The 19,610-nt window shown below is 35.1% G+C and overlaps 1 pseudogene; it reads right to left on the bottom strand.

Annotated features, from left to right (window-relative positions):
- LOC109047154 overlaps positions 1 to 19,610 on the bottom strand; it is a 159,263-nt pseudogene that overhangs the window by 57,938 nt on the left and 81,715 nt on the right.

Here is a 19,610-nt window from a genome sequence, read left to right as displayed (position 1 = left end):
ACTCGTAGAGAATTGAAGATCCGGCTACGGCTGCTATCCATCCAAGCACTTCCATGCGGCCCTTGCTGTGTGACAAAGAGTAAAATTGTCACGAAAGCTCCATGCAGAAAGTTAAATGCATACTCTACCTTCCCAGCGCATACTTTCCAATAACTGCAGTATATTAGTGGTCCTGGATCTATATTGCAAAGGGGTGCCTTCTAACAGAAAAAGCAGCCTCAACATTGTGGTTGTGTGGTTTAGCTGTAAAGGTCAGACTTGGTAATCAAAAGGTCTCTGGTTTGAAGTCCCCACGAGGGCAAAAAATGGAGAAATGGGTTCACCATTGTGCCCTGGAGGTCCGCAAGGCACTTAATCCCCAGGGTGCTTCAGGAGGATTGTTCAGCGATACTAATTGTACTGTCTGACTGCTTTGGGATAAAGGGGATTCTTCCCTAAGAGGTAGTTATAACATAGGGAAATATTGTTAGTTCACATTAGAATATCAAGGTAATTATATTATGTGTATTATTAATTTCAACCCTGCTACCTGTTATCTAAATACAAAAGACATCACTGAATGTTGTTATGCATTTACCGTTTTTTTTATCTTTGTTACCAAAAGTTGTCTGAATAGAAAAGACATATCTGAATTAATGTACTTATTTGGTGTTTTGTACCGTTACCAAAAAGTTGTGCGAATACAAAAGACTAGTGTTGTCCGGTTGCAAAGTATCTCAGTATTAAGAATTTCAATACCAGTGAAAGCCACGGTTCGGTTACCAATTTGATTTTATAAACAAACACAAAAACATGCTAATTAAATTTTTTTTACTATACTGTTGGTGAAGCTGTGTGCATATTCAATTTAAAAGGGATTTTTTGAATTTTAAAACCAAGAATAACTGAAAAAGCTAAGTTAGCTAAAAAATGAAAAAAGCCCAGAGACTGCTTTTTCTGACTGATATGAAGCACAAACAATGTTAACCATTTGTACATTCTCTAACACATATATTTTAGATTCACAATTCATTAAAAAAGCCTCAGGTGTGTAAAAAATAGTAAATATCATGTCCTCCTGTTTTTTTCTCCCTAATAAAAGTTATAGGAGCATTAAATAGTTAATAAAAGGAACTTAATTCTAATGTTCATTATATTGAGTGTTAGCAGCGGTTATGCTAACGATTAACTTCACTCTAATAACAGCCGTTGATTTCAATCCGACATTCAAATTAAAATATTTCCATAGTATTCATAACAAAAGCGGGTGTTTCCCACAGTGGCACACACAAATTCATTCTCCGCAGCAGGAGGTGCTTGTAGAGTGCAAGAGAGAGAGGTTTCCCGGTAGCGGCTGTGAGCCTGCGGCTCACAAACCTTGCTCAGGCATTACAGGCAAGATTAAATGAAAAGAAATGACATCCATAATTTTTCTGAAGACAGTCGGTTTTCTTCCAGAAATACGATGACTCTCAAAAACACCGGGTTTGGGCTTTGACGTTAGTGCAATGTTTTTGTTACTTGAGGTCAAAATCTGTTTGTTCGCGGTCAGTTTGATATTTCGAATGTGTGGGAAGCTACTGTGAAACTCACTACTACTTGAACTCTTTAATTTAATCTGGGTGTCTGCCTTTAAAAGTGTTTTGTTAGTTTGGTGTGTTTCTACCCTTCTTTTGAGGTTGCCTCATCTCCAGTGCTTTTTATGAAGAGAAGGCACATCAACTGGCTGTCGGATTGGCGCACAAAGAACCGCAGTCGACCGAATTTTCGGTACCACCGGTGCCAAAAAAGCTGGTGCAGTAATGGCACATTTTAGGGTTTTTAGTACCGACTTGGTACAGAAATACCAGTTCAATGGCTGCGCTTGATGGATGTAGTCCAACACCACAATTTGGGTAAGAAAATTTAGAAAATGACTGATTTCTACCTTAATTCATTTTTTCTTTGCCTTATCAATAAACTATCAACATTTGGGTTTGGGTTGGCTTTCAACACAGGGCACATACTACTGTGAGTGCTGGTAGAGGAATCAATGGCTTAGAAGAAAGAAAGAGTGTAGCCCACAGTATTGTGAGGCAGAGAGGGAGCAGGATGGTCTTCAGCACAGAGATCCACAGGGGATCTTGAGAGAAGATTGCAGGAGACCTCCGCACTCAGCCCGATCTGTCAGCCATCGACTGGCATCAAACATAACACGATAATACCAGCATTCTCACACTGACTGCATTCCTATTTTATTTCATTGCCTGTCTCTCAGTCTCCAGACATGCAAGTAACCTGGGCTCATGTGCTGCATTCAAAATTGTGGGTTTTTAGGGAAACAACAAGTGCGTGTGCATCTCAAAGGGTTCTTTATTTGTTGTAAGTTAAAGCTTTTGGTTTGTAAACTTACTTTTTAAAAAATCTGTGTAATTCTAAATGACTGATTTAAACAGTTAAAGGGATACTCCACCCCAAAATGAAAATTTTGTCATTAATCACTTAGTCTTCAGAACACAATTTAAGATATTTTGGATGAAAACTGGGAGGCCTGTGACTGTCCCATAGACTATTCAAGTAAGTACACAGTGTCAGGAGTCCAGGAAAGGTATGAAAGTCGGCGTCAAGAATACTCCATCTGCCATCAGAACGTGGAATCTGGGTTATATGAAGCGGCGGAAACACTTTTTGTAAGTGAAGAAAACTAAAATAATGACTTTATTCAATAATTCCCTTGTCAGCCCGGTCTCCTCTGTGTGTCTCTCCATATCACCGTATGTTGTACATGCTCGCTGTATCATCCGTGCCACAAAAGGATGCACTGTTTCTATGTGTATTTAGCTTTGATATGAAATAAAACAACGCATCCTTGTAGAAGCGGATGATACAGAAAGAAAATAATCTACGTGGAGTATCCCTTTAAATCAACAGAGATGGGAGTACAATTCAGTAATATACAAGCTTTAAAAAATTAGCCAAAATATAAAATAAATGAACACCTAAATAAGAGCAAGTCATTCCTTCACCATTGCCAGTACCAAAATCTACAATTTATAAATTGCAGAGTATGAAACAGCACTCTGAAGTCCTGAGAGGGCAGCCTGACAGTGTCCATTACACACGCCAGACCACAGGACTTGCATAAAGAGAACTCAAAGTAACCAAAGTCTTGTGCTCAGAGAAACTCCCACTACCTCAACCATCAAACATACCTCATCCCACAGGAAAACCAGCAGGTCTCATAAGGAGGTCTTTGTCCTTTGTGCTGAAAGAACACGCCAATGAAACACGTGGGCCCACTGTGGAGCTTTTTTCCACTCTAAGACAGCGCTTCAGTCTTCATGTTTTTCTTTCATGGACCGTGACATTATTACTTCATATGTTCTTTTAGGGTGTGAATGCTGAAGTTCCACACATCAGTGCCTCTCAGCTGCACTTGTCTCTGTATGTTTTCTTGAGTCAAATGCCTTTCAAAGCGTTAATGTGAGGGGAGGCACAACCTTAGTGACAATATCCTTTGCATTTGTCATTGTGTAATTTCACTTGATTAAGTCTAGAAAGATACACTTAGACTCCTTGGAACTGCAGCATGTTAATGATTAAAAATAATATAAATTAGAAAAAAAAAAAAAAATGTTAAAATATACAGACTTAGGGGCTAGGCGGTATTTTTCCAATTTTATCGAGTAATTAGAATTTAAGGTTTTTCGCGACGATTGTATTTTTTTTTTTAAATCAAGGAATCCTTAATATGCCATTGATAACAGTAAGAGAAAAAAGAATGATCCGGATCACATGTCTCAAGAATTGATGTGGAAGTGCAAACAGTCAAATAGGTCCATGTTTACATAGAAAAAATTATGGAAAAGCCGCGCAAGTGAATAAAAAACTTGTAACTACTGTATGTCTGATATTTCCCATGTTTGCATCATGGCTGCACAGACTGAAAGCTGCTGTTGTTGTCTAGTAAGATTTGTAAAAATAGCGCTAAGCTGATTTGGAGAGACACAGAGGAGAGTGAATTGTTGAATAAAGTCATTATTTTTTGTTTTCTTTGTGTACAAAAAGTATTCTCGCCGCTTGATAACAGCTAAGCGGGTTGAACCACTGATGGCAGATGGACTATTCATACTTTCCTGGACCTTGACACTGTTACTTACTTGGCAGTCTATGGACAGTCTCAAGCCTACCTGTTTTCATCCGAAATATCTTAAATTTGTGTTCAAGATGATCAAAGCTTTTACGGGTTTGGAACGACATGGGGGTAAGTGATTAATGACAAAATGTTCATTTTGGGATGGAGTAACCCTTTAAGTGATTTGTTTAACATTAACATCATGTTGACAACTTTATGTGTGGTGCACTTGGAATATAATTATTTTTAAATAGAGGGTTAATAAAGAAAAAGATCATGTTGTATTTACATTTTTAAGTTGACTAGTTAAAAATCATAAAAATAAAAATAAAAATCGAGAACCGGTCAAACGCTTAAAAAAAAAAAAAAAAAAAAAAAATTGAGATTTTAATTTTTTGCCAAATTGCCCAGCCCTATACAGACTATTATTATTTTATGGCAAAAGTATTTATTTATTTATTTATTTTTTAGTTATTCGGCTCATTCATTCATTCATTCATGCTTTTTATTCATACATTCACTATTTTTCATCCCGTTACCAAAAATTGTCTGAATACAAAAATACATGTCTAAAAAACAATTAAAAACCCTGTGTGCTTTCTAGCAATAAACATCAAAAAAGAGAAAATTACTATACATACATATATAAAAACAAAATGGGTAAAGGGCTACCCAAGTAAAAGGGTTTCAGTTTTAGGATGAATTATGCTATCATTTAGATTTGGTCACACCAAATGACCAAAAAAAAAAAAAAAAAAAAAAAACTGTAATATTTTCTTTCATATCTGTTAACTTAATACTGCTAAATATTTTCTTAATTTTGTCAAAAATATGTACTGGTAAAAGCATCAACCATTCAGAACTGTTACCAAATTTAAATAAATACAACATAAATAAACAAACAAACAAATTCTTTCATAGGGAAAGAGTATTTTACCAATAGCTACAAATCATTTGGTCTGTAAATAGGCTATACTCTGCTCAGTGATTCTCATTCAGAAGCATTATTTAAACTTTATTTACTTAAAATTATTTTTATGTTTATTCAGTGCGCTTTTGCTAGAAAATAACTCAAATAATGGTTGTATTCAGACATACCCACGTTTTTCTGTTAGAGTTTCAACAACCTGATCAACATATACAAGTGAAGACTGGGTACCTCCTTTCACTTACCATCTGTTAAATAATAATAATAATTAAATAATAATAATATGAATTGATATAATACGAAATAATAATTATAATAAAATCGATGGTTCAAGCTCTATTTTGCAACATATAAAGATAAACAAAAAATGGCATAAGCAGAAATGACTTTTCCATTCTGAACATCACAAATCCTCCCCATTCATTATTGAACAATTGTTCATTTCCTCACCCATACAGGGTTCCTTGAAATTTCTCAATTTACTTACAAGTTAAACACATTCTATTCTTCATTCTGGACCGATCAGTGTATTAGGAGTGTTGAGGGGAGCAGTAATGCTTTGTTCCGTGTGAGGAGTTGCCTCAAATAACCCCAGAACTAATGTGCAAAAGGCTCATGACTGCAGGCAGGTTAGGGCTAACAGCCAGCGCTGCATATGCTGTGATGTATATCCAGTGTGCAGCTCTGAGGCCAAACTACTGGCATCCGTCAACAGAAATCCAACACCAAACTACCGGTGGCGCTGACCCAACCTGCCTCCAGAGCAGCCAGCCTGTGATTGATGCCGATCATAAGATACAAGTGAGCAAGATGAAAGGCTGCCTTGTCAACAGCTCAGAAGGTTCTGGCATGGTCTCCACCCTTAACTGTTCAGCTCCATGGCTGTGACTCCAAACAGAGGAGCTACTAATGCTGTGCCAAGACTTGAATGAGGGTAGTGACACTATTCCTTCTGATGCCACCAGCAAAAGTCGTGTGTTACTCCACTGGAAAATCCAGTCACAACCAGCTTCTGATGGTTTCTACCCTCATAAAGTCAAAAAAGTCACTGATATAATCTATAATTCAAAAAAGCATTGGAATTCCTGAAAAAGAAAACCATATTAAGCAGTTTGCCATTTTATCAGATATATCAGATATGTGTGTATGTATGTATTTATGTATTTATTAATGCCTGGTTTTGTGGCAACTCCAGTGTTAAAACTAAAACAGATTAAGTTCATTTTTTTTATCAAAGTATGGCAAAATATGGTTCATTGCTTATTAATATTTGGAAAAAAAAAAACAACAAAAACCGATAGCCACAAAACCAAAGTCATATACTGTGATCAATAAAGCCATGTGGTGGATTAAAAAAGAAAAAGAAAAAGAAAAAAGAAAGTTCATGACTGTCAGTAAGTTTTAAATCATTTTTACGGTTTTTATTACAAAGCAAGGAAGATCAGGTGATATTGTATGTATATGAATGATTTCTTTTTCACAATGATTTGTGACTGAATGATTAATTCATTTTTTTACATTCATTAAACAAGTATCCTGAATCAATCGATTTTCAGTCACAAATGTCTTTAAGAAAAATATATTTATGAAATGTAAGAAAATGTGTTTTTTTTTTTTTTAATTTGTTTGTTTTTAGAAAATATTGTGTCATATGGTGTTACTTGATGGTATTGATGGATATGACATTTTTAGAAATTTAAATCCTTCTCTAATTTTTTATTAAAGCTTTTTTTTTGGGTCCCCTTCCCAAGTCTTTTTGATTTTTACATTTTTAATCATGGACATTCTTCTTTGTCATTGACTCTTTATCTGGTCTACCACCTGATGTTCTCAAAATACCCATCAGGTACTAAATCCTATCTAAAACCATCAAACTAGACCAGTAAAGCAAACTGTTGTTTCACTGCAGGGAAGCTAAGACCATCTTGGGCTGGAATGATCTTTTTAATGCTGAATAATAGTTATGAATTAACTGCTTTTTAAAGGAAAAGAATTCATTCATATTTGTTAATTTACCAGCATTGTGAATAATGAACTTTTCGCAGAGCAAATGAATAGATGTAGAGAGAGCACTGCAATGTGCAGGTGACTCCAGAAATAGACTGAATATCCTCCTCTGGACAGGGCTGCATCCTGACTATACAACACATATTTAGAGAGTTCAAAGCAGAAAAAAGCATTCCAATTCAAAAACCCTTATGAGCAAATATTATCTTATTTTCTAAATCAGTGAATATTATTTTCTCACAGCTGTGGGGACTCAGTGTGATGTATGCTGCACTTTTATAGAACAAGGACTGAGCTTTAAATGAAATACCTCAGAAGAGGAAGGGAAAAACTGAGCATAAAATCAATATGACGAGCTCCATCTTTACAAATGAGTCAGAGTGTTTGTTTTTCCCCAGCTGGGCTGAGATGGACCATCATCATACCTTTCTTTTAGCGCTGTATCTAGCAGGTGCCTCCAATGGTTAGCAATATTTTGATTGTACATTACTCCTCGCACATGCCCAAAGCCACAGTCTCACGTAATATGGCGCATTAGAGGTCTGAATGAACTGACTGGTGGTGAGGCTGGATTTAGCCCTGGATGTGTCATTAGCTTCTGAGTGCACAGAGAGGCCACCGAAATCATTTCCTAAAAGGGACGGGACACAGAGGAACTCAGGAGGGAAAAGAGGAGAAGGAAAAAATGGACAGATAGGCAGAGAAATGGAGAGAGAGCCACAAAATTCATATGTTCCAGTGACAAAAACTCAGCTGCCAAGCACATTTGGCTGAATGAATCCTGCTATAGTGCTGCATGGTCTATTCAACTGGCTTAGCGATGTCCCGCCAACCAGTAAAACAGACATCAGTACAATGCATTTCCAACCCCTTCAACCCACTTTTCATTCCAGCAGTGTGCCCGAGTCATAAATGACGTGGAATTCAGCCTCGGATAGGGGCCACCCATGGATCAATCATTGAGCCTCTGATGGGTGCTCCATGCACAAATGGCAAGGAGCTTTTTGCAAAATGGCAAGCTCCATTCTTTAAATCCGACATGTCTTGATCCCCAATGATCCCTTCACACCTCTGCTTTCTTAAAAACTATAATTTTCTATAAAAATGGGGTTACCCAAACTGCAGACTGAAAAACGCTTAGGGGTTTGCAGAGTTGATGAAAAAAAAAAAACATTAAAGACTTCCCTAAAAATATTAATAATATTTTTATTTACCACCCGCGACATGTCATGTGACCATTAATGGACATCAGAGTGACTGTGGATATGTGTATGTTGTTAAACTACTGAAATATAAATATAAAATTTCAGAGGGTACTTCAAATGAATATGAAAAGGTTTCTAGCTGACAAAAAATGTTTGGGGGATGACTGCTATACAAAAAAAGAAAAACTAAACTTAAAACCCCAAAATAATAGAAAAAAATGCTATCATGTAATGTAACAATAAAGTAAAAAGTCATAACATATTTCTTTTTTACCCTGAATGTGAATTTACACATCTTCATCATAATAATAATAAAAAAAAATATATATTTTTTTTTTATTTTATTTATTTTTTCACACAAAAGAACAACAACTTAGATTTAGTGGACAAAGGTTGTGTAGATATTTATAATAAATATATATTTTTTAATTCTGCTTATTTGATTTCTATAAAATAAAAATAAAATAAAAATAAAATAATATAAAATAAAATAAGAATATAAAAAAGCTTGAACTAGTATTTGTTCTTCAGAAAACTTAATAATAATAATATTATGATTACAAGATATATATCTGACTTCATGGCCTTCCCCTAAAATCCCAGAACTATAATTCAGAAATCAATGTAAGCATATCAATTGCATTACATATGTATTCTTTGCAAAATTTAATAATCAGTTTGCATGTGTCACGGTTGCACTGTTTTTAATCAGTAAACCAAAAATGTACAAAGACCTAAAGGCAAAATTGCAATTGTTTGCCAAGATTAGGTGGCACTGAATCATTTAAACGCCCCAAAATAAGGAAAATAAAGGAAGATTTGTTTACAATACAAATGGTTGAGTGCGTTTATATCAATCAGGCGACCACTTCCTTGCTCCTAGATTCTTGGCGAGAAATCAGCTGCAATGTGGATCAGATCGTATGCTGAAGGTTTTAGGTCTGGCAACTTCCAGACCATAAATTATATTGCTTGTGATCCAAACTGTAATATGTTGTTTTTCTTTCTCAATTTCTCTTGTTTACACACATTCAGTCAGCTTTCCCTTCCCCCCCACTCCCACCAGCTCTTTGTGCCAGTCTTCAGTGTTTATCCTTCAGTGAATCCAGCCTGTTGTTAAACTCCCACTAAGAATCTGAGCATCTCAAGGCGCCTGCTATTATATATCTCTCAGCTCTCTGCCCAGTGACTCGATCTGAAGAACATCCCCAGCCTGAAGAGATGGGCATACTGGTAGTGCCAGGGACGAGAGAGGGGCTGGTTTGGTTTTCGACATGAGAAAAACACTTTTCCCCCCTGAACACACATAAGGGGAGTTAGAGGAGGCTCCTTCTCTGTGTGTGGACTGATGTAAAGAAAAGGTCAGGGTATGGGAATAAACAGTAGTGTTAATCACCAGGCCACAGATGAAGTGAATACAGAAAGCCTGCCCTTGTGAGAAAAACAAGTGTGCTTGAGTGCACTGAATCAGTCTTACTAATGAAGTCAATGTTACAGGTGTTACCAGTGATTCACGGTACTAATGAGAGTCTATAAATCTAGTTTTTGATCTCTGCTAAAAGTTATTCCATCTACATTTACATTTTAGACTAAATGTAGGCTACTTGAAAGATTGGAAATGTATTTTTTCTTCCCAGTGAGAAATACATTTTTGAAATATATCTAGGTGTAGTTTTCCAAAAATATATGTGACCCTGGAACCACAAAACCAGTTGTAAGTTGCACGGGGATATTTGTAGCAATAGCCAAAAATACATTGCAGAGTCAAAATAATGTCGATTTTTCTTTTATGCCAAAAAAATCAATGGGATATTAAGTTAAGATCATGTTCTATGAAGATATTTCCTATTGTAAATTTTTATCAGAAATATGCATTGCTAAGAACTTCATTTGGATAACTTTAAAAGGCATTTCTTAATATTCAGATTTTTTTTGCTCCCTCAGATTCCCAGATTTACAAATAGTAGTATCTACGAGGCCAAATACTGTCCTATCCTAACAAACCATATTTAAAGGCTTTTAATTCAGCTTTCAGATGATGCATATATCTCTATTTAAAAAAAAATACCCTTATGGTTTTTTGGTCCGCGACGTGAATAGGGGAAGAATAGAGAGATGGAGGAGAAGGAGGGGTTGAGGTCTCACATAGGTCTTTGTAATGACACCCAAGACGAAAACAAGAAAAAAAACACAACAAAAAAAAAACAAACATGGGGTCTTTGAACTTGTTTATTATTGTTGTTTTGTTGTGTTTTTCTGCTGGTTCTTTTAAAATTCACAAATAACCGCAAACAACGCATCATCATTTTCAGAAATCACAAGAGTACTCTTTGATTTATCGTCGTTGTGTTTCCTCAATTTTGCCACGATGATTCAGTATTTGATGTGCCAATACCCCCCTTTTTTTCAGGTTCCGCTAGCTTGCCTCCACTTGCCCACCTAAATTACAATGAGTCCGGCTGACCATAAATTCCTTTGTCTTCACTCTGTTTATAAATTGTGCGCGATCGCTGTATTCTAATTTGTGTTTCGCTGCGGCATGCGAAGACGCAAAATGGGGTAATGTATAACCTATACATGGGCATGATTTACATACGAACAGGGAAAGAATTAAATTCAGGGAACAAATTCATAAATTGTGGGCTACAATACTAGATATATGTTTTTGTCCGCATCGTTCATGTGCAGTCTGGCGTACATCACCATCTTATTTTTGTTAATGAAACTCTATAGTTGAATGTAAGTTTGTCATTGTATATTATTTTATTGTTGATGCATTTTTTCATTAAGAATAATAATGAACCCATCATTTTCAAGCATTCGTTTTTGTTCAAGAAAATAAAGATCTAACATCAAATATCAAAATAAGGGCCATACAGGTTCTAAAAGCATCACTTTGACAATTATCTTAACTTGTAAAATGCAGTCTAATGTTGTTGTGACAAGTTTATTTTTTAAACTTACTATGCCTTATTTGCATTTAATAACTGCACTTTGTAATAATGTCAGTACTGAGATTTTTGGAAGTACATTTTTAAATCATTATGTTGTTGTGTGCTTTCTTGATGTACACTTCTTATTTCTCTGGCAAGTGTGTTGACTAACATACTAAGAAGTAATCTAAAATACTTGATTATAATTCTAACTGTAAAATGTTATTCAATATTTCATTTAAGGTTATTAATATATTTGGAATGAAATAAACTGCAACTTCATCATACTAATGTGTAATTACAAATATCATTCTCAAAATACATGACATTTATGGTTTCAATAGAAATGGCATTAACATAGATTTTTGGTTTACCATATAAATTACATGTATTTCCTATTTTGATACTTTTTTTGCTGGAAGTGTACTTCTTCTTCATTAAGGCAGCTTTGTGCTAATATCGTCAGCTCTCCCTCCGGCGAACATTGGCACCTATGGGACTCTATTACCAAACAGCATAGAATTTGATATCAGGGAGAGTGTGAGCTGAAAAGCAGCATTTAATCTTGTTAATACATATCCAGAACAAAAGACTGCAGAAATTATAGGCCATTAACATTGATAAGCAACTCTGCCAATGTGTATTAACCCGTAATTAATTCACCCGACCTTTATAGATCGGGAGAGCAGTAGACACAAATGATCAACTCAAATTGGATTTTAAATGGGGTTCCAGAGAATTGAGGGGGCAGGATGAACGACTAGTTTGCTTGATCAGTATTTCACTAAGTTTTACTGAGCTGGTGTGGTGGATAACAAACCCTGGACCAGCTACACTGTTCCCAAAATCCCATCTTGACCACACGTAATGACCCTGCCTTTTTTTTATTTAATTTTTTTATTTTAGGTAAACTGTAAAAATAGCCTAAATAATTTCTAGAATCTCATTCAGTATTAAGGTTGTACACTCTCATACAAAAAAAAAAAAGGGGGGGGCTTCACGATGCCATAGAAGAACCTTTTTTTTTGTCTAAATGGTTCCATAAAGAACCATCTGAAGAACATTTCTGTTTAACAAAAGGTTCTTTGTGGTGAAAGAAGGTACTTCAGAGTACAAAAAAGGAAAAGAAAGAGATGGTTCTTTAAAGAACCTTTGACTGAATTCCTTCTTTGTGAAAAACAAAAATGATTCTTCTATGGCATGCAGCTGTGAAGAACCTTTTAAGCACCTTTATTTTAAGAGGTTTTTTGTGTTGCATTCGGTTTATTTTTTATGTAAACAGAAAAAGAGGGACACACTTTACATCATAAAATACACACAATATAAACCCGAAGGCTTCAGTACTTTAGAATTATTTGGAGATAGGTATTGCACAGTATGATCAACGGAACCGTGAATACACTTTGTTCATATTTAAATTGTGTCTTAAATTTCGGAGATTGAAGTCACACTTCATACAGACCCCAGTATGAGGCAATCAACAGTCACTCTCACTGTACCCTTTCATCTATCTTTTCTCCCCTTGTTCTGCCTCTCTGACTCAATGCGCTACCGTGGATAATCCCCCACAAGGCTGCTGCACGCAAAGGATTATTTTCATAAATTCCGGATATGTCAAGCGGGGCTTGAATGCCCTAGTTCTACCACTGTCTTATAATACAAAGCGTTCTTATAAATATTCCCTCTATTGCTCTTTTCATTTCAATAACATTCCCAATTACTGACTGACAGTCCAAACCCCGCCTTCAGAAAACCTCACAGGAACTTTTGAATTGTCAAGAACAAAAACATCTTTTTCAGTCATCTAAGTCTGAGGCGCATTCAGTGTTGAAATTACCACACAAGCAGCTCCTTTGATTAATGAAGTAATCTTGTGAAGATGGCAACTCTGGGGGATACTTACATTCAAGCCAGTGAATGGGGTAGTGTGTTATGAACAAAACTTTTACTCTAAGGCAGTGTATGTAGCGGGTGTTTACTGGGCAAGCAGCACTATTACAATTGCTCATGCCAGCGGTTGGGGATCTGGAACAAACCACTAAACAAAAAAACCATAACTTCTTTGGGATGCAACTTGTCCTGTAGCCTCTTTCTGCAATGATACAAGGCTCCCTCAAAAATAAATGAAGCTTGTTCAGAAGAGGTGGTACTATTTCATTTTCTAAGCAATCCTGGACAATAAAAAAAAATGTTTGAAAAAAAATTGTTCCACTGAAAGAGGAACATCTCATATAGGCACCAGAATATCATATGCGCAATGTTTTTTTTTAATTTTTTGTTTTTGCAAAAAAGCAAAAACGTTTTGTTAGCGAAAAAGAAAAAAAAAAAAGTTAAAAAATTATTTTATAATCACTGTGTGAGAAGCTTCTTAGTGCACATGCTATAGCCTGGCATTATATTCTTTTAATATTTTTTTTACAAAAAATTAAAAATAAATACATATATTGCATACACATTTTACAACTAAGAGACAACAGAATACAATTATTTACATTATTAATTATTTTAGAATTCTAATTTGTTGTTATATTAATTATTCATAGAATACAATTATTTATATATTAAGCATACATTTGTGTGACTTTTCAGATTTTATTTGATGAATGGACAACATATATTGGTACCCTCAAATATTTGTCATCATAAGACTCATTACTATATCATATATCAGTATTTCATTTTCGGCATCATAGATTGCTTCATTACACATTTATCTAATGATCACCTTATTTAATCTTGATTTCCACATTTTATTTTACTTAATTTTAAAGGGACAGTTGACCCAAAAATTAAAACTGTGTCATTCCTCATGCTGCTCCAAACCATAAGACTTTATCATTCATCTTAAAACACAAATAAATATAATTCTTTATTTGGAGAAAGTTAAGAGAGTCTCTGTTGCCCACCTGAGAGTCCATGTAACAAAAACAGTTCATCAGTTCTCACTTTTCAAACATGAATATTTATGTGCTTTGTATGTGTTTATACTATATGTGAAGAAAACCCTAAATGAAACCATTTTTCAAATAAAGCACAAGTTTTGATTCCTGTCTCGGGGTCCTTTGACGATCCCGCTCCCTCCCAGTGCTCTCCTGTCATCTCTCTATTGACGTATCTTTATAAAAGGTACAAAAGCCCATAAAATAACTTAAAAAAAAACATTCCTACATTTCCATGTGCTGTGGACATGGCTGTGGAAACCCCGTCAGCACTTTATATTTTAGCATGCAGTGTTGAGAACATCGGCTGATTACAATCTCTGGGTCACGCGTGCCCTTTGGACACCCAACAGCTAATGAAAAAAGTGGCTTCCCAGGTCTAATCTGTGAACAGCCTGGCAGTGTTTTCTCATGAGAGAGGTGTGAGAGTGTGTGTGGTGCAGAAAGTTGCAGTCCTGACTGGCATTTACACCTCGCAGGCAGGCGCCGTCACTCTATTATTTACTCAGGCAGCTGGGTCATGGCTGTGCGCCAGCTGAACAGCAGACGTACACAGAGGTGATCCCTAAAAGTGGACACTGCTGCCACAGCGGGACTCTAAGCTCATGTTCGTCACATTGGCAACACACAGAGGAATCAATGAGCTGTTAGTGGAAATCACTGTCTGATTCAGGGTGCATTAATAGAAAAGTATCTATCCACCCTGGAGATCTGTGAGGACAGAACGCTGCTTGATGATGCATTTCCTACCTGTACTCAATGACTGGTCTTTGTGCATCCATGTGACGTCGCTGTGGGATGTGTCCCGTCACCACACAAGGGAGCAGCACATCTCTCCAACGGCTTTAGACACATGCTGAGGCTCCAGGAGAAACTCCAGGGTCCTTTCCTCCCCTGATTCTGCACAAAACGAGAAGTGCATTCACAGTCAGTGTCCGTCCCTGTCCTATTATGTTAATAATTTTAAACTTCGAAACACATTTTACAAATCTTTTCTCAAAAAAAATTTTTTCTAGTAAAAAATATTCTAAAACATCTTTTAAAACAATGCATGAAAAGTAAAAATAGCATGCCAATATTATGAGATTTTTTTAATGAGAATATATTTTGTTGTTAAGTTTTTACTCTCATTGATAAACATTTTTGTGAGTTCACTCAAAACAAAATTTCTGTCATTATTTACACATCCCTCATGTCACTCCAAACCTGTATGAATTTCTTACCTCTGCAAAAAAACACAAATTAAGATATTTTGAGAAATGTCTGACTATCAGTATAATAGAAGTCAATGAGTAACAATGTTGTTTTAGTTCACAGACAACAGAAAGTCGCATTGGTTTGGCAGGTAAAACCACATATGAGAGGGTGAGGGATATAAAACTATATATTTGAAAATATATTTAATAATCACGATTAATAGTTTGACGTAGTTAATTAGTAAATAAATATAAAGATGACAGAATTTTCATCTTTGAATGCACAATCTCTATGTATGTTTTTAACTTTTTTTAAGTGGCCTTAAAAAGTGGGATAAAAAAAAAAATTGGCTTATATTCACTTAAGACTAATGTTATTATACAGTTTACAGAATTTTACTTGAATATATTTTGCCCAGTTTAAAAAATATTTGGAATTATACTGGAAAACAAGAAAAATACTGGTTGAGATAATGAAGCTATACAACATGAAAATGGAAATTTTCCATCAGGAAAGTGTGAACTTGTTGACCATTTAGCCCACAAATTAAGTGTGAAGTTGTGCCACTAGTCACAACAAATTGTGTTTTTAATAACATTTAAAAGTAAATGTTACTATAATATTCTATAAATTTTTAGTTGCAACAAATTGCATGAAAAACATATTAAAGCAGGTTTCCTAACACAGGTTTTCAGCTGTCACTGGTAAAACAAATAGTAATTTTCTACAAATGGCTTACTTATGTAAGATTGTGGACAATAAAATTAGAAAATAAAAAATACGAGTCAGATTTGAATGTAACCCTCAATTTAATAACTTTATGCACTGAAAAGACTGAACATGCAGTGAAACCTTCCCTCCATTAGGCCAATTCGTGGACTGCTTCACATACATAGATTTATACATTGTAACATATGCAGTCATAGGTTGAAGCTTTGATATATTTAAGCTGGTCTCCTTTAATACCTTCCAGTTTATTTATTTATGTATCTCATTGAGGGCAAAAGATAATTCAAAAATGTCTTCTTTCTTCTTCTCTCTCTTACATACTGCTGCATCATGGCTGATTCCTGCTCCCCGTTTAGTGTGGATAACCCCAGCAGGCGACGGGTGCTTCAGGGCCTGGATTTACGCTCTTTAATGATCTCACCTCTGTGCTCTCATGACTGTCTGTTAAAAATAAATCCTCGGCCATGCTAAATAGCTGCCACAAAGGAGCTCAGTCCTATTTAACTTTAGCATAAATTACATTGGTTTCTCTTGAATGAAACACCACCTTGTGGGCATCCTTCTAGGGAGAGGGCCCTCCTTTTAAACTTCCCTTCCCCTCCATTGTAGGAGTTCAGTAATATGTGAATGAACAATTTACATCAGAACTCTCACAATGTCTTGCATTTTTACTGGCAGGAATGCAGGGGGAATTGGCTTTTTTCTTATATAAACCCTTTAGTAGAAAAAAATAAATAAATAATTAGGTTTGTCATGAAATAATAGTAATATAAAAAAAAAAAAAAAAAATTTATTAATGTTGTCAAATGATTACGCGTAACTAATCGTGAGCCAAAATAAAAGTTTTTGTTAAACCTAAATATGTGTGTGGTACTGTGCATATCTATATGATAATTACAACATATGCATGTATATATTTAAGTGGAAAAAATGTGTTTCTATATTAAATTATAATATTTAAATATAACAAGAGAATATAAATATATACAGTTAATATACAGTACAATATTTTCAAAATATATGGCCGTATGTGTGTGTGTGGTATTTATATACATAATCAAAAATACACACTGTACACACACATACATTATGTAGCCAGGAACTTTTATTCGGATGCAATTAATCTCCATCAACTGCCGCACGTTAACTGCTTTTGATATAAAAGAGTTGGTGGTCAAATCCTTGGAAATTAGTTTTCGACGACATAGTTAGTATTTTGTATGAGACACATAATGTATGCTAAAAGCTTTTGTTATATTTTGAGCTTTTTCAACATCATCCCAGCGCTAAAAGGGACGCATTCTCAAGAAATTTGGACGCCAGCATTTCGCAAGGTTCTTCCAAAGTTATGAACAGATGATCTTCTTGTAAATATTTATATAACATTTATTTAAACTTGTCTGATCTTTAAAAACATTTAAAAGTAACATTACTATAATGTTTGCAAAATGATCAAATGGAACATTTTCCTAATTAATTCTCTATTGTAAAAAAAACTGTTTTTTTAACCATTAAAAAAAAAAAAAAAAAACCAAGGTTTTGCATAAAGCTATTTATAGAACATATTTTTGTTATTTCGGGATAATTTGGATAAATTTACAGCTATTCTGTTACCTTCAAAATGTTGTTTGTGTCAGCCTCAGTAAATCAGTCTAAATATTAGATGGCAGATAAAGCTTTTACATTAGTAAGAATGTCAAAAAAAAAAAAAAGAATTGACATAATTTAATTTGCAACTTTATGGTCTGATGATACAACTCTAAGTATAGAATTGGAATATGTATGGAAATATGGAATATTTACCAGGCAGTATCTTTATTTCTGCTTCTTCACTGGTCTTGGTGGGCCCAGCGTTGTCGATCACGCAGCGGTACAGGCCTGCGTCTGCCTCTGTGGCGTTACTGATTACGAGAGCACCACTGGGCAGCGTGAAGACTCTCTGGTTCAGCTCAACCGGCTCTTTGTTTTGTTCCCAGCGGATGAAAGACACCAGGTCTGGATTCACCTCACAGTTCAGCATGTGACTGTCACCCACCCGCACCGACGCGGCTTCCGGCTGACTAAGGTACCGCGGTATCCCTGAAAACAGAGAGATATCAGAAGAATCAGAATCTGAATAATTAAAATACATTTTGGTTTGCAATGAAGTTTCATCTTCTTATTAATCGCTACTTTCCATAAACAGAAAGTGTTAAGTACTTATTGTGCAAATGGATAAAGTGAGAATATGAAATGGCACTCACTTTGTTATATTGGAAAGGCTTTTGAAATGTTGAAATACCAATAACAATGCCTAAAGCTGTTTGCCTGTAGGCTAACATTTAATTTCTCTGTCTGTGTGATCTATGTGCTTTGGAGGCGGAGGAAGTTATTAAATTTTGATTAATTGAAGACAACTGTAATTACTTGCACTGAGGAATCATGCACAATAAGATCATGTGTATTAAAAAGTAAATACGGTCTATTTTAATTTCATGTTGACTTTAAATGGTTCCTTCCATGCTCAGAGTTTTAATTCAGAGTTCAATAAACGACTCTTTAGAGGTTAAAAAAAAAACCTTCTAAAACCCAAGGGCACATTTTGCTCTCAAATCTCTGTAAATGAAACTGATGGTGCTGAAAAGTAGTCATGGCATACAAGTGTTTACACTGGAGTTCCCTGGTGTCCTACAAGCGGAGAACCTGCCAGGAACCTCGTCTGTAAGCAGGAAGCAGTGCTGACAGGCTACTAAGTCATACAAGATTAAACAAGATAAGTTTGTTTTATTTTTATCAATCAGGTCACACTATCTTATTCAAAACTATTCTGATTCATCAGTTAATTTACTTTACTCAATATAGTCCCTGCATAGGATTTTAATGTATTAAAATCCCTTTTATATGCAAAATGTATATGTTTCATATGTATTTTCATATGTAGACTCCTTGTAATAATAAACTATTTATTTATTTACTTTCAAAAAGTTTGAATCTACTTTTTGGTTTGATTAACTGGTGGATGACTTGAAACAAAAAACAAAACAAAACAAAACAAAAGGTCTGGGGTCTGCAGAGTTTGTTAATATATTTGAAAGAATTCTATAATGCTAACCAAAGGCTGTATTCATTTGAAAAGAAAAAAAAATACAGTAAAAACAGTAATATTGTGGAATATTATTTCAGTTTAAAATAATTGTTTTCTATTTTAATATATGTTAAAATGTAATTTATTCTTGTGATACCAAGCTAAAGTTTCAGCATGATTACTAAAAAAATGACTGACCCCAAACTTTTAAATTATAGTGTACTAATAACTGGGTAAAATTTGTTATGTGAGATCTGTAAGTGTATAAAAACAGATGCATTTCATATTTCAGACATCTAATGCCAATTTGCTCCTTTTTCCAGAGCCGTCATCTCATGCTGGGCAAAGTAAATAAAACATCATTATAACGCCTGAAAGTGATCGGCTTGCAGAGGCAGATGAAAAAATTCTGGAAAAGTCACGGACTGAAAAACACACCAGGAGGATTTTTTTTGTGTGTGGGTGCGGGTGGGGGGTGGGGGGATAAAGAGGGTTCTGTATTTATATTTATTTAA

Source organism: Cyprinus carpio, chromosome B7 (genome assembly GCF_018340385.1).
Source record: "Cyprinus carpio isolate SPL01 chromosome B7, ASM1834038v1, whole genome shotgun sequence".
NCBI lineage: Eukaryota > Metazoa > Chordata > Actinopteri > Cypriniformes > Cyprinidae > Cyprinus > Cyprinus carpio.
Note: the sequence above shows the minus strand (reverse complement) of the source record. Positions and strands in the feature narration are given on the sequence as shown.